This window comes from Phascolarctos cinereus, unplaced genomic scaffold (genome assembly GCF_003287225.1).
Source record: "Phascolarctos cinereus isolate Bilbo 61053 unplaced genomic scaffold, phaCin_HiC Scaffold_726;HRSCAF=1367, whole genome shotgun sequence".
Classification (NCBI taxonomy): Eukaryota; Metazoa; Chordata; class Mammalia; order Diprotodontia; family Phascolarctidae; genus Phascolarctos; species Phascolarctos cinereus.
The window spans coordinates 409,105,982-409,122,767 of record NW_027556098.1 but is presented as its reverse complement, the minus strand read 5'-3'; the positions used below and the strand labels follow the sequence as shown (position 1 = coordinate 409,122,767).

Sequence of the window (16,786 nt, the reverse complement as noted above, 5' to 3'; positions counted from 1 at the left end):
CAGCCTAAGGAGTCCATCATGGGATTGACATCAAAGAGTTTCCAATCTGTATTTAATGATTTGGATGATGGCACCAAAGTTCAGCAGTGCCATTACTGCAGTGACATAGGGATGGGAACTGCAAATCCAGGTCCTTTTGTGAGAGGTTCAACTCAAAGGCTATGTGGAATCCTCCAAGGATCTACAATTACTAATTACTAACAATTTCTTGCGCAATATGTAGGGGAACAGGCAAGTCAAATGAAAGAAGGAGTGGAGGAAGGCTGCTTATTAGGGAACTGCCTGCAGGGAAAAGAAGAAATTTTCATAACATTCAGGGTTCAAAGAAATCCTGTTAGTTCAGAGAAATAGAGCAGATATCCAACTCTCTATTTCTGTAACTCAATCTTGCTGGAGTAACCACAGCTCAGGCATTATATGAGACTCTCATTGTCACAATCCCCCCCATTGGGGTACAGCCTAAGCAAAAGATTCTAATGATTGGGAAAGGCATCCCAGATTAGCAGCTGTGATCACTCCATTCACCTATGGCTCAGAGTTCCCAGGAGATGTACAAACATGAAGCAAAGGCTGATACTAAGCCATGCAGAGGATGAGACTGAGATAGCGGAAGGGGTAGTAAGTGATCTCACAAATCCTGCTGCTGGTGATTATCCCCTGGAAACTAGGCCAGAGGAAGTCATGAGGACAAGGCACTCTGCCTGTTATGCCCCAAGATGGAAGGACTCCAGAATAATAGCACAGTGAGCCTGAACCCAGAGGCTCACTAAAATACTGAAGGATTTCCACAACAAAACTTAAGTCAGATTTTCCCTTAAAGTAGGATTGGGATATTTTCCCCCTCTCCCTAATCTTCTTTTCTCCAAGCTAAACACTCACAGTTCCTTCAACTAATTCTCATCTGGCCTGATCTCAGGCCCTTCCCAGTCCTTCCTTGAATGTTCTTAAAATCTTTTTTTTTTTTGTGAGGCAATTGGGGTTAAGTGACTCGCCCAGGGTCACACAGCTAGCAAGTGTCAAGTGTCTTGTCTGAGACTGGATGTGAACTCAGGTCCTCCTGACTCCAGGGTCAGTGCTCTATCCACTGCACCACCTAGCTGCCCCAAATGTTCTTAAACTTGTAAGACAGACCCTGAAACCTTAACAGATGATGCAGCCTCCCCATGCATGGGAAGGTAACTTCTGTCTGCACACAGTGAAACAGTGGCATGCTTCTTGTGAAGCCAATGTTTTCATTTGGAGTTGAATGTGATGAGAATCATAAACATGAAACTTTAAAAAAAACTGCTCAACAGCTTAAAACAAAGCCTTAAGCTACATACAGCTGTGAACTAATTAACTTCTCACTTAGCAAGTATTCTGAGGAATTGTCCAAATGACTCTATCCCTATAGAGTCTGTCAAAAGTTTTTCTGTCAAAAGTTATTCATTTTTCTCTTCATGGAAACCACTTCTGCATACTAGGATGGGTTTGAATCTGACTGGGCCATGCTCAGGGCCAAGGTCAGGGTAGTTTGACCAGTACCTCCCCAAGCTTGATGTAATAGGACCAGGCCAGGGTATATAGGGTCAGTGAGAGTCAGAGCTGCCTGGCAAAGGGCCTTGGGCTGGCACAGGGCTTAGCCTTTGCTTCCTACCTTCTGCTCAGCCTGAGGCACCACTGGTTCTCCAGGGTGACCCTGGCCAAGCGGTGTGTTTTCAGAATCCTAGGGGGTGTGGTACATCTTGTAAAATTAGATTTTCAATCAATCAACCAAGAAACATTTATTAAGTGCCTACTACATGCCAGGCACTAAGTGCTAGGGATACAAAAAAAAAAAAGGCAAAAGACAACCCCTGCCTTCAAGGAGCTTACAATCTAAGAAGTGGGGACATACAAATATAGACAAAGCAAGCTATGCACAGGATAATAGGAAGTAATTAACAGAGGAAAAGCACAGGAATTAAAAGGGGCTAAGGAAACTTCCTGTAGGGAATGGGATTTTAGTTGGGACTTAAAGGAAGCCAGGGGGGTCAGTAGTCACAACGGAAGGGAGAGAGTGTTCCAGACATGGAGGATGGCCAGAGAGAATGCCCAGGGTCTAGAGATGGAGCGTCTATGAAAGTATGGGATGATAGATGGTCTCCAGGACCTAAGAAGATTAATTGGGGGAAGAGAGTATAAATTTACTAACCACATGGCACAATTATCATGTTCAAAATGGGCCTTACGAAGGTATCCTGTCATCCCTCCCACTTCCAGCCAGACTGAAAACTCAAAACACTGCCTGTATACAGATGAGCCTATCCCATGCCCCCTACTTAAGACACAGTAAAGCTGTCCCATTAAAACTGCTAACTATGGAGGAGCATTCCTGGATCATCCTGTTCACATGGCATCATCAGATAAGTATCCTGACTCTTAAGAATCATTATTTCTTGTTTTCCTCTTCCAAGAGCCAAGATGGTGGAATAAGCAGTATATTGCTAATAACTCTCCCATATTCACCTCCAAACAACCATAAAATAGCACCCCAAAACAAATCCTGGAGCAGCAGAACCAGCAAAAAGCTGAGTGAAACAATCTTTTAGCCCAAGAAACTTGGGAGATCAGCAATAAAAGTCCATCTCACTTGGGTAAAGGGGAGTGCAGTACAGGACAGGAAGCATCCCAGCAAGCCAGCAGCAAGCCTCACCTCAGCAAACCAGTATGAGATGCTGAGCCCCAGTGTGGTGGAAGAGGCAAACACCAACACCAGGACCCTCTACATGCCTTAGCATAGCCAGGGGAACCGGCTCCGGCTCCCGAGAGCCACTACGTAGCCCCAGGCAAACCAGCATCCTTCATTGACCAGACTTCCATAGGCTAAGCCCCAGAGAAATGCAGAAACACCCCCCTGGGGCTTAGCACATGCCAGACAGCACCACTAGGACCCCAGCTCAGCACCACGTAGGTGCTAACAGACCCCCACAACCTCCCGCAGTGCAAGAATCTTTATCTCTTCATGTAGTTTGTTTTTCTTTTAAAGAGTAGTCTAACCAAGAATCAATCAATACTTTCAGCTCTGGAGCTAACGCTCGAGAAGGCAGAGAATCTAGGGCAGGATGCAGAGGGAGGGAGAGGAGACAGACCTCCAACAGTCATAGGCAGAAACAGCAAGAAGACGGGGTGAAGCAGATCTGAGATTGGGCAACTAAGGGGAGATATAGGAGTCCCTCATCCTGGGGAACATGCATACAATCACACAAAAGAAGTAGTAGTAGAAAGCACACTAGTGGATCAGAATCTGGCTGGGCCATCCCCAGACCCCGGCAGGAGTTGGCTGACTTGTGCACCTACCCAACCCTGATGCGAGAGGTTAGGACAAATAAAGGGCCAGGCCAGGGCATACAAGGACAGTGCCCAAGCCAGAGTTCCCCAGCAATGGAAGTGGGTGGGGGTCTGAGGCCAGTGCTGGGCCTGATCATCACAGCCTACCTTCTGCTCAGCATCTGGCATCACAAGTTCTCTGGGCTGCCCCCTGGCCCAGCCCCTTGGCCCTTCCTGGGAAACATTCTTGGGGTGGATGTGGTAGACCTGCTGAAGTCTCTGAAGCAGGTGAGCTTGGGGGCCACATTCCATGAAAGACTGGGAAGGGCCTGAGATCAGGCCAAATGAGAATTAGTTGAAGGAACTGAGGGTATTTAGCCCAAAGAAAATAACATGGGGAAGAAGGTATGTGTGTGTGAAATACAATAGCAATTTTCAAACATTTGAAGGACTGACTGGTGGAAGAGGGATTAGATTCCTTCTATTTGGCCCCAGAACTGAAAGCCAAATAGGCAGAAGCTGTGAAGAAATTAATTTAAACTTGATGTTTTGGGAAATTTCCCCAACAATTAGAAACTATCCAAAATGAAAATGAGCTAACTCAAGAAGTTTTGAGTTCTCACTTCCTAGAGGTCATAGGTTCACAGCTGGAGGAGACCTTGAACTTCTTCCCATTCAAACCCCTCATTTTATAGATGAGTAAACTGAGTCACAGGAAGGTTGAGTAACTTGTCCAATAAGTCAGAATTAGTGTTTGAACTCAACTCCTCTGACTTCAGAGACAAAGTGATTAAAATGTCTAAATCCTTTGACCCAGACATTCCACTACTGGAATGACTTCCCCAAGAGAGTCAGTGATAAAAAGAAAATCCCTTCATAGAACAAAATATTGATAGCAGCACTTTTGTGGCAGCAACTCAGTGGAAACAGAGTAGATGTCCATCAATTGTTGTTGTTTAGTTATTTCAGTTGTGTCCGACTCTCTGTGACCCCATTTGGGGTTTTCTTGGCAAAGATACTGCAGTGGTTTGCCATTTCCTCCTCCAGCTCATTTTACAGATGCAAAAACTGAGGCAAGCAGGGTTAAGTGACTTGCCCAGGGTCACACAGATAGGAAGTGTCTAGGGCCAGATTTGAGCTCAGGTCCTCCTCTCTTATCTACTTCACCACCTAGCGGCCTGCCCAACAGTCAGGGAATGGCTAAGCAAAGTGTGCTACCTGGATTCAATGGAACATGACAGTGCTGTAAGAAACAACAAACATGATGAATACGGAGGAGCATGGAAAGACTGACATGGATCTTTGGGGCAGAAACACACCGCTATCACCACCATCCCTGGACAAGATTCAATTCAGTCTTTACTGTCTTCCTGAGTCCCTTGAAATAGTCTTTAAAAGTTTCTGTGGACTAAGGTCCTAAAGCAATTCAACAGACAAAGTGCATTTATTAAACAATCATCCATTGTACTCAAGGTCGTACAAATTTAACCACTAGATGGCACTGCTAACCAGTAACTTGATCTAGTTCAATGAGAAGGCTCAAATGTTGAACTAATTCTATGCTAATCCCAATATTTATGGTTCTATGCCCTGCTTGGGCAGAGTAGGGTGAGGCTGGGGCATGTTAGGGAAGTGACAAGCTTCCTGTGGTTCTCAGAGAGTAGATGATATTCTATCCCCCATCTCCAATTCTTTATGGGTGACTGCACTGATTGGCTAAGTCTAAAGGACATAATTAGTGTGGATTTACCTAATCAGAATCATCTCCATGCTACCCCACCTTCTCCTTAATATCTCTTGGCTTTCAGAACTAGGAAAACAATTTGTACAATGACAATAGCATTATAAAAAGGGGGAAACAAACAAACAAAAGAATTTGAAAGACTTTAGAACTCTTGAGTTGTGTAGTGAGGAATCATGAGTCCAGAGAACTAAAGACAAAACATGCCATTCCATCCTGGCATGGAGGTAATGTATTTAATGTAGTATGGCATACATTTTTGGACATAGCTAAAGTAGGGATTGGGGGGGCAAATTATGCACATTTGTTCATTTTATTGTTCTACACTGGTGAGGGACAAATAATAAGTGCTTGTCAAAAGTAGTTGATTAATTTTTAAACAAATGAGTCTAACTTCCTTCAAAGCTCGGCTCCAGTATCACCTCCTATAACCTGCCCTTCCACCTGGTTACCAGTGCCTTTCTTTTGCAAATTTCTTTGTGTTAATTTGTATTTAACTTTTTCTGTACTGTGTTTTCCCTTCCAATAGAAAGTAAGTTCCTTGAGGGCAGGGACTAAGTAGTTTTTGTCATTATATCCCCAGCACCTAGCACAAAGCAAGCACTTAATAAATGCTTATTGACTGACTATTGTGAATATTTTACAAAGCACAAGTCATGTGACTGTGGCATAATGAGGCTAACTCCCCACTGGAATTGACCGGAATACTTTGTTACTATCTACATATGGCAGTTGATTCTTAGCATGGAATTAATAAAGGCAATAAAATAATGCATATTAAAACATTTGCCCCATGACTGTGAGCCTGTAGGTTCTCATCTTCATTCATTCATTCACTTATTCATTCATTCATTCTCCCTAACCCAGGCAGATTTCCAGACCGATCACTACAGACCTAGGTGTTCTACAAAGTGCACAGTTCAGTTTGCTTAGCACCCATAGCAGCTAATGTTGGACTCATTGTAGAGTCAGTCAGACAGACTATATACAAACTCATTTCAAGAGGGAGAAATTGATAACTATTAGGGAAGAGTCAGGAAATGCCTTGTGAAGGCAGTAGCACCTGAGCTTTGCTCTGAAGGAAGCCAAGGGTTCTAAGAGCTGAAGGTGAAGAGGGAGGGCATTGCAGGCAGGAAGGACAGTCTAGTCAAAGATGCAAAGGTCAGAAGGGGAATGTAGACTTGATGGACTAGAATGGAGAATGTAGGAAGCGGAGTAATAGGAAATTAGACTGGAGTTGCTGGCAGAAGTCTACTTGTGGCAGGCTTTATGACCAGCCTTAAGGATTTAAAATTTTATCGTAGAAGTCACAGAGAGGCATTAAGACTTTTTGAGGGGGTGGAGAGAGAGGCATCAGCGAGCACCTACATTGTGCCAAGCACTGTGCTAGTGGGGAGGAAGACACAAAGGAAAAAGAAAATCGGACCTCTGTCTCAGATAGCTTATATTCTATGGAGAAAGATAACATGAAAAGAAATAAATGAATTCAAAATCAGAGAGAGAGAGAGAGAGAGAGAGAGAGAGAGAGAGAGAGAGAGAGAGAGAGAGAGAGAGAGAGAGAGAGAGAGTATTATCATGGTCAGATCTACAACAAAGCCAGAAACCATTTTGGCAGTTATATAGAAGGTGAATTAGAAAGAGGAGGAACTAGAGACATGGCGGCCAGTTAGAGGATCATTGCAATAGTCCAGCTGAGCAAGAATTAAACTAGATCAGTGGTTTGTGAATGGAGAAAAGGGAACAGAAGCCAGAGATGTTGGAGAGGTAGAATTGGCAGTACTTGACAACCGATTGGGTGTAAGGAGTGAGGAAAAGGGAAGAACCAAGGATGACGCTAAATTCATGATTTAAGAAACTCTAAGGATGAGATTTAGACCTTGGAATGAAGAAGACCTGGGTTCAAGTCCCATCCCAGACGCATAATGGCTCTGTTACCCTAAGTAAGTTATTTAGCTTCTCAGGGTCTCTAGGCATCTCCCTAACATTATAAACTGCAGAACAGCTATCAACCTTCGATGGAGGGAGTTCCAAACACTAATGCAACCACAGGTTCAGGTCAATTTTTTTTAAAAATCAGCATATGTATATTTAGAGTGTAAGAGCCCTCTCCTCTTTGACTAGACTTTGAAGGGCTGGGGGAAGTCTGAGCCGGGATTGAAAGAAGAGAGGAGAGCATATCTGAAACATATCTTTCTCTCCCGAACAGCTCAGCATCAAATATGGCCCCATCTACACTTTCCATCTGGGCTCCCGCCCATGTGTGGTGACTGCTGGGTACCAGGCCCTGAAGGAGACACTCATTGACCGGGCTGAGGAGTTTGGGGGCCGTGGAGAGTTCCATGGGGGTGGTGAGTCAGTTGTTTGGGTGGGTGAGAAAGTCTAAACTAAGATACTTAGAGATCCCCATTAGGGAAAAATAAGCCATCAATGGACCGCCCCTCATCCTCCACAATGCCCGGCCCAGGGAAAGCTTCTGATGGCCAGAGTAGAGGCAGCCCCAAGATGGATCCTCAGCAAGGAAGCTTCTCATCTGGCTGGAGAAATGAGGCCCTCCCCTCCATAAAGGGAACTGACTGAGAACCCCTCCAGGTTGGAAGAGATCCCATTGCTGGAATGGGGGTTTGAGGCAAAGAAAGGTCACTGGGACTCAGGCAAAAAGATTTCCTGGAACAGGTGAGGGGAATGACCTAAAGGTCTAACTTGCAATTTTTGTGTCCAGAGGGCAACAAAACACATTGAGGGCAAAAACAAATCTGGAAAGGAAGAGAGAGGGACACTGTGGAACAGAAGACCCTGTGAGGAGAGAGACCACAGACTCGGTTATGGGGACAACAGAGGTGATGGGCACCTGCTTTGGAGAGAACAGGGTGGGGCCAGGCCAGCAAAGACCTCACAGGAGGTGCGAATTATTCTTGCCATCTGCATGCTCGATTGTTGGCAGCACCTTCCACGTTCCGCTGTCCTGGGCCAGAACTCTCATTCTCCCCCTCCTAGTCCTGGCTCTGTGGAGGTCTCCAGGTTCAGAGAGGCAGAGGGAGGACTGGAGGTAGAAATGGAGCTGGGCCTCTCTGTCTATCCCCTTAGGGATTGTGTATGGAAACAGAGAATGGTGGAGGCAGCTCCGAAGATTCGCCATCTCCACCCTGTAGAATTTTGGCATGGGGAAGCGCAACCTAGAGGAGAGAATCCATGAAGAAGCTCAACGCCTGTGTGAAGAGTTCCAGAAGACAGGGGGTGAGAGCCAGCCTCGAGATCCCCTGAAAGGGGGCACATGGGTGCTTAGCAATCCCTCTCAAGAGAGGCAAGAGCCATTAGAATTGTCAAATTATGGATTTAGGGCTGAAAGGACCCTCAAAGGCCATCTAATCCAAACCCCTGGTTTTATAGATGAAGGATCACAGGTACAAGAGAGATGAGGTGATTTGCTCCAAGGCCCTCCTTGCTACAAATGTCAGAGCCAGGCAGGACTCTGACTCCAAACCAACCCACTTTCCATCAAACCACATGCAATGCCATTCAATACAACAATGATTAAAAGCCTACTACTATAGGATAGGGGCAGCCAGGTGACAAAGTGGATGGAGTGCTGGGCCTAAAGGGAAGACTCATCCTTCTGAGTTCAAATCTGATCTCAGACCTATGTGACCCTGGGCAAGTCACTTCACCCTGTTTGCCTCAGTTTTCTCATCTGTGAAATGAGCTGGAGAAGGAAATGGCAAACCAGTATCTTTGTCAAGAAAACCCCAAATGGGGGTCACAAAGTCAGACAAACTGAAAAATGACTGAACAAAAAAAAATAGGGATAGGGGGATTCCCAGATGAGGAAATTCCCTTCAGCAAAGCAGGATGCCACCTTCACAGTCTAGCAATGATGTGTCAGAGGCAAACCCGAGTCTTCTGATGTTCACTTGCTATCTACTATGTACAGTAAGACAAAAGGCCCTATGGCATGGTGGGTAGAGGCCTGCTTTGGAGTCTAGGCGTCCTGGAATCCAGTCTGACCTCCAACACTGTGCTAGCTGTGTGACCATAGTTAAGTTATCTGACTTCTCAGCATCCCCAAGAAACTCACTAAGACTATGTTCTACTGCTATCTCTATCCCTAGGAAGGGCTATGAAGTACTTAGAGTCCTCAGAAGGAGAAATCAATGGGTGATTAGAAGACCCCGGAGGGAAAGGGTACTTAAGTGCTTAGAGATCACCAATTACCATAAAACTTTCCTTGATCCCTGGAAATTCTTCTTCCAAAAAGGGGCCCCCTTTGACGCCACCTTCTTCTTAAGCTGTGCGGGCTCCAACATCATCTCTTCATTGGTCTTTGGGGAGCACTTGGCCTATGATGACCCTAAATTCCTGGAGCTAATGGCCCTGATCAATGGCAACTGGAGAATCATGAGCTACTTCTGGGGACAAGTAAGTTGGGGAGCAGAGACACTGCCAGTGCAAGTCCCTTGGTTGTGCCTGCCAGGTCCCAGTTTCTGGGGGTGAGAGCCTTCTCTCTGAAGCTCCTGTGCCCCTTCACCACTCCCTTTCTTCTCCCTTCCAGTCACATAATGTAATAGAGCTTACTTTACCTCCCAGCTGTCTCACAGATGTGAGTGGCCTCATATTCATAATTCTTAAAGCATGCCAAGGCCTGTGTAGATTGTTTATCCATCATTTTCTATGCAGCTTAAAGTACATAAAGCCCACGAGCCTGAGGGAATGGGAATCAAAGGTTTCAAAGAATAACAAAGGTTTAAAAAAAATTGCTCAAACTTTCCTTTTTTTTCTTGCATTTTTGCTGACCTTGTCTTTTGCCAATCTTTCTTTCCTTGGTTTCAGACTATAGAACATGTCACCTACTCCCTAAATAATCCTCTCCTTTTACTTTCTGGAAAAACCGGGTCCTAATCCTGTTTGTTGACTGGTTGGAGGCAGTTTGGAATATTGCAGGGGGGACCTTAAAAGTATATCAGAACAAGTATCCTGGAACATCTCGCAAAAGTTAGCTAAGAGTACCATTTGGAGAATCCTCTCCACTTCCCCGGGCCATTGGGAAGATAAGAATGTCTCCTTCAACACCAGAGGGTCCAGTTCTCTGAAAACAGAATTACTTTATAAATGGAAATGCAATCCCTCCTTATCCCTTCTCGGGATAAATGCTAGAATCAGGGAAAACTGATGAGGGCATCAGAAGGCCATGTCTTCTCGCAGATATGAGATGCTATCCTCTTCAGGATTCTCTTCCTGCCTTGTCTCCCAGCTTGTAAGTTGGCCCTTATACAAGGTGGATGAACAGCCAGCCCAAATCCACATACTGTCACAAGCCAAGTGGAACTGCTCTGGTTGGAAGTGCTTGGGGCCCATCTCAGTAACTGTGCTTGTATCTTGACATCAAACCAAGACTGGTCTGACTGCACCCCAAAATTTCATCCCAATAAATTTGGATTTAGCTACATGTTATCATCTTTTCAATGAGGCAATTGCCTTGCCAAAAAAATAATAATACTAAAGTCACCTACTGGGAAATTATCTGCTTTGTTAAATAGTAGAGAAAACAGATTGGACTGTCCGATCACTTCCTTGACTTGTGTCCTCCAAACCCTTATCACAGGGAATAGAGACAAGGCCTTAAGGGAGCCTGATGACTGTCCTTCAAGGCCCCAGCTCTCTGGGATTGAGAGCCTTCCTCACAACTTCCTCTTTCTTCCCTACCTATCATATGGGAGAAATGTGTTCCATTGCCCCAGAGACAAAGCCAAGATATAAGTTCCCCACTCATAATAATAGCTAGCACTGATGTAGTCTGCAAAGAGTTTTCCACTTATCTCATCTTTTCTTCACAATAGCACTGTGAAGTAGGAGTTATTATGCTATCTTCCCTCTTGCTCTCCTGCCAACTCTCTGACCTTCCTTTACCTCCTTACACCCACTTCTTTTGGCACCCCACAACTCCTCTTCATGTTTCCAAAGATCATGGGTCTACTCCCAGGGCCACACCGGCAGATTTTCCACAGCTACCTGAAGCTAGAGGCCTTTGTCAATAACCGTGTGGCTAAAAATCGGAACTCCCTGGACCCAGCCAATCCCCGGGTCTACATCGACTGTTTCCTGCTCAAAATGGAGCAAGCAATACATGAAAGACAGAGCAATTTAGACCCCCCGGGAGGCCCTTTCCCCACGTACACAGGGAGGAGCCCCTAGAGAAACAAGGTTTGCCCTATTATTGCTCAGCTACTGGAGACCAGGTCCACATCCAGGGGGTGCATAATGCCCCATAGAGATAGGACCCCCAAACTCAGATCACACCTCCTAGAGAAAGATCCCTAAAAACAAAGCTCCGCACCTTAACGCAGAGCCCACTGCTTGATTCTAAGCCCCCTTTCTCCAAGTTCAACCTGTGTCTGATTCATATTTCCCTCCTTCAGGAAAAGAACAACTCCCAGAGTCACTTCAATGCTCAGACTCTTTCTAAGACAGCAGTGAATCTGTTCTTCGCAAGAACAGAGACCGTGAGCTTCACTCTTCGCTACGGATTCCTCATCCTTCTCAAACATCCTGATGTGGAAGGTGAAAAATCCTTCCAAATCCAATTTCTTCTGTGTGCCAGGTCCTGTGCTAGTGCTGGGGATTTAAAAGAAAGGCACAAAACAGCCTCTGCCCCAAGGAGCATACATTCAAATGGGGGAGGGGGAGACAATTGGCAATAATTAGGTACAAGCAAGATCTATCCAGAGTAGATGGAAAGAAATCTGAATGGGAAAGGCAGTAGTGGCTGGCGGTCCTGGAAAGGGGTCCTGCAGAAGGTGGGATTGGAGCTGAGCCTTGAAGGAGTCTGGGAAGCTAAGAGCTGGAAGTGAGGGGGCAGCTGTCCCTCCCAAGTGTGGGGGACAGTGAGTGCCAAGGCGAGAGATAGAGAGTTGTGTTCAAGGAATTTCAACGAGGTCAGGGTAGATGATTCCTGGAGTTCATGGTAGGGAGCCAGGCATAAGTCGGAAAAAGTTGGAAGGAGCCAAGTTATGAAGAGCTCTAAATGACACAGAGGATTTGTTTGACTTATTTATTTGATCCCGGAGGTAACAGGGAGCCAATTAAGTTTTTCGAGAAGGAAGATTCGAAAAACCTGATTTTAGGAAAATCACCTTGGCAGCTGAGCGGAGGGAGGTTGAATTGGAGGGGGGAGAGGGGAGATGAGGCAGGGAGACCATTTAGGCAATTATTGCAGTACTTCAGGTGAGAGATGATAAGGGTACCAAGTAGGGTTGTAGTAAATACAGTCTGTTAGATGGTGCTGTGCTGGGTTTGGAGGCAGGGAGAATTAAGTTCAAATCTTTCTTCAGACATATACAAGCTATAGGACCCTGGGTGAGTCACTTTACCTGCTTAGTTCAGTTTCCTCAACTGTAAAATGGGCATAATGATAACTCCTACTTCACGGTGCTGTTGTGAAGAAAAGATGAGATAAGTGGAAAGCTCTTTGCAGACTACATCAGTGCTAGCTATTATTATGAGTGGGGAACTTATATCTTGGCTTTGTCTCTGGGGCAATGGAACACATCTCTTCCACATGATAGGCCTTCGAATGTTTGAAGAGACCTACCACATTCCCCACCCCACCCCCAGTCTCCTTTTCTCCAAGCTCCTTTGGAACCAAATGCTCATATGGCGCATGGAATGTATTTGAGACCTTTCACCACCTGGCTTTAATGCAGTCTCCTAGCTTTCCTTTCTGCCAGTATCACCCTGTTGACTCGTATTGAGCTAGCAGTCCGTTAGAACTCCCAGATCTTTTTCCAACAAACTTCTGTCTAGTCATGTCTTCCCCCTCTCATGCTTGCAAAGTTGCTTTAAACACCTAAACTTTCCATGGGAAGACGTCTAGACATCCAAGTGTCTCTTTCTGCTTGACAGTCCTAGGATCATAGATGCAAGCCTAGAAAGGGAAATTTTTGTATACAACCCCTTTATTTTACAGATGAGGAAACAAAGGCCCATAGAGTCAAGAAAGTCAAAGGAGTTTCCCAGGGTAGTGTCAGGGGTGGGATTTGAACCCAGGTCTCCCAGTTCTGCTGATGGTCTAACAGCCCTCCATCTCACCACAACTTCCTCGAGCAAGTGGATTGGGAAATCTCTCTAGCTGTCTTACTTGGATTCCCAGAGCCATCTCAATGCCCCAGGTCCCAAGTTCTGTGTTGGGATTAGGAATGGATGATATGACAACTTTGAAAGAATTGGAAATTCTGATCGGCATAATGATTAACTACAATTCCGGAGGACTAATGATGAAACATGCTACCTACCTGCTGATAGAGAGGTGAAGGACTCAGGGGGAAGAATGAGACAAATGTTTTATTTTGGGGCTTGGACAAAAGGGAAATTTATTTTGATTGACTCTACATGTTTGAAATGGATTTTGTTTTTCTTCTGTTCTCAGTTGGAGTGGAAGGTTGGGGGTGGGAGGGTGAGAAGGTAGATTTTAAAACCCCAATTATACTCTTTTCACATCTGTCCCCTTCTCTAGCCTGACTCCACGAGGAAATTGATGAGGTGATTGGACCAAGCCAGCTCCCCAGCATGGAGGACCGGGCCAAAAAGCCCTATCTGGATACTGTCATCCACAAGATCCGGTGCTTTGCAGACATTGTCCCCACGTCAGTGCCTCACACAGTCACTCAGCCCACCACCTTCCGTGGCTACCACCTTCCCAAGGTAGGGCCCCAGCATGGGAAGGAGGCTCTGTCTCATCCGCAAAACTCACTCCTGGCTTCCCTGCTCAGACTCTATCACCACTACCCTTCCATCTCTGCCAGTAATCTATTCCCAATCACAGCCCGTTCTGCTGTACCCATTACACCTCAGAACACCATCACAAGACTTGAAAAAGCTAGAGCTGGAAGGACCCTCAGAAATCATCTATTCTTGCCCCCATACTTTATGGGTTTTTTACAGAGAGGGAAACTGAGTCTTAAAGAAAGAAAGGGATCTGCCCATATTCACACTTGTAGTGAATGGCAAAGCTAGTATTTGAACCCTGGGTCTTCTAACTCCAAGTCCATTGCTCAGTTTCCAGGACACCAATGCACCTCAGCCATAACCCCTTGCAGAGCCTCAGACCAGTGCATCTGGGAGGCTGATCACCCTCCTCTGTGCCCTGGTGGCTCTCAAGAAGCTGCTCGGACCATATCTCTGAGCTCCCCATCTCTCGTTCTCCATACCCCCAGGATTTGAACATCATGCCCCTGCTGTGCACAGCTCACTTTGACCACACTCGGTTCAAAGACCTGGAGAAGTTCAACCCTGAACACTTCCTGGATGAACAAGGAAGATTTAAGAAGAATGAAGCTTTCCTGGTCTTCTCTGCAGGTTGTAGCTGAGTCTCCCCATTCCCCAGTCTCCTCTGCCCCTCAGTCTCTCTCTCAGCCCCCCCATCTATCAGCCTCTCCTCTACATTTTCTCTATCTCAGCCCCCCTCTCTGTCTCTCAGTTCCCTTCTCTATCCCTCAGTCTTTCCTCTATCTCTCCTTCTCTGACCTTCAGTCTCCCTCTCTCAGCCCTTCTCTGTCTCTCAGTCTCTTCCCTGTCCCTGCCCCTTGCCTCTCTTCTTCATATTCCCCCTCAGATCCTGTATCTCTCCCTCCATTTCTCAGCCTCTTTATTCCTGTGTCCTCTGCTGTGCCCCTCATTCCCTTGTCTCTGTCTTCTCTTCTCCTGGTTCCTGTCTCTTTTCTCTCCCTCTTTCTTCTTCAGGCTCCCCTGGCCCCTCACCCCTCAGTGTCCCCCTCTTCTCTCCCCAGGGAAGCAGCTGGGTCTGGGAGAAAGCCTGGCCCTCACCGAGCTCTTCATTTTCCTCACAAGCCTCCTGCAACACTTCTCTCTAAGCATGGATGGGCCCAGGGATGCCCAGGGCTTGGGCAGTCTCCCTAGGCCCTACAAACTCCATCTGCTACCCCGTTAATCTGGGACCCTGGGCCTTTTCACCTCTGGATGCCCCTTCATTTCTTGGGATCTGGAACCCCTTAGTCACCTATACAGACCCTCCTTTCCCTGGAGTCTCCTCACAAACTCCAAGGAGCCCCCAGGAATCCGCATCATTTTGGGAGCCTCGTTTCCCCCAGGAATCTGGCCTCCTTTACACCCTTGCTTTCACTTAACCCCAGCAGTCTCTAACATGAAGATTCCCTACTCACCCTAGATACCTAAACCACATCATTTCCAACCTCCCCTTCAGTTCTGGGGACTCCCTTAGAAATCCCTGTGGTGGCCCTGTGGGCCACCCACTCAAACTCCCAAGTTTCTGCTGAACATTCAATACCTCCCCTCTACCCCTAGAAGTAGATTGGCAGCTAGATAGCCAGAAGACCACTGAAAGCCAAGGGAATTTTCTACTCACGTTGAGCCCTGGCAACCCAGGCTCTCTACCCTCTGCTTCTCTGCATTTCTAGCCCAGCCCAGCCTGGCCCAGTCCATCCAGGATCAAGGGGTGGCCGTGGGCTGGGAGGAGAAGCCAAGCGTAAGGGGAGAGTTGAGAAGCTCCAAGAGTGGAGGCGAGAAGGCTCAGAAGACTCAAGGAACCTCCAGCCCTACCAACTCCTCATCAAGTTCCCCTCCCACGGCTCTGCCAGAGGAGATAGATCTGAGACACTTAATCCAATAATCTTCTACCACCCCGTAGCCTGCCCGGACCTATATCCCTCTTTTGATATGTACACCTTTTCCCAGCATCTGCCCCCTACAGTAAGATGACAGAGCTTGACAATAAAAGGGAATTCCTCCTAAAAGCCACATGACCCTCCAGCCCAGGCTGTTGTCCAAAGGCCCCATAGCTTAAAGAGGAGAGAGGCACCTGGCCAGGTACCTGGCCTCTATGGGGATTGGCAAGAACACCTCACCCCACCCCCACATCCACCCTTCTATCCGATCCTGGGAATGGTGGCTCAACTAACCAGTCGGGGTGTTGCTCCAAGGATACGCTTTTGGCCCTTTACTGCTCCCTTCCCCTCTGAACCTTCCTGATGACTGACTCCTCCTTTAGCCACCTGGACCCCAGACCTCCAATTGCCCTCACTCCCTCCCTCCCTCAGACCCCAGATCTCAAGCTTCCATCCTTCCTTCCCTTGCTCCTCAGACCTCCAGCTGCCATCCCTCCCTCCTTTGGACCCCAGACTTCTCAACCTCTGGGTGTTGGCATCTATGTGTCTCCAACATTCTGGCCCCAGAGCTTGAGTCAAAGACAAGATCCAGCTGCAGTGAAGGTAACAGATGCCTGGTGCTGGTCAGTGGCAATTCCCGCTTGTGAAAAATTAAAAGTCCTTATGTTCTGCATGTATCCAAGTGTTTTGTTTCATAAGAAAGCTTTGCTAGCACAGGCCAAGAGTTCATCCACATCCTTCTGCCTGCCCTGCTGTCTCTCTAATAAGGGACTGTAGATCATCCAGTCCCCCTCTCTTATTCCCACTCCCAACTGCCTTGAGTCTTACTGAAAGTCCTCAAAGGACATGTAGGATCCATTTGGGAGAGACAGAGAGACAGATCTAGGCTGAGAGAGTGGCAAAACAGGGAGATACAGAGTAACAGAGACAGAGAGAGACATATGGGAAGAGACAGAGTAAGGCTTTGAGAAACAGAGTAAGAGTGAGAGACAGGGACAGGGACAGACAGTGTGAGGCTGAGGGAGTGACAAAGACAGAGGCAGAGACAAATGCACCTAGAGGGACAGACTGGGACTGAATGACAGAGACTGAGAGACAGGGAAAAAACACATGGAGTGACAGAGTG

At 46.7% G+C, this 16,786-nt stretch overlaps 1 pseudogene; it reads left to right on the top strand.

Moving 5' to 3' along the window:
- Positions 1–3,402: 3,402 nt before the first annotated feature.
- LOC110198284 (cytochrome P450 2G1-like) lies at positions 3,403–15,324 on the top strand (annotated as a pseudogene).
- Positions 15,325–16,786: the final 1,462 nt, after the last annotated feature.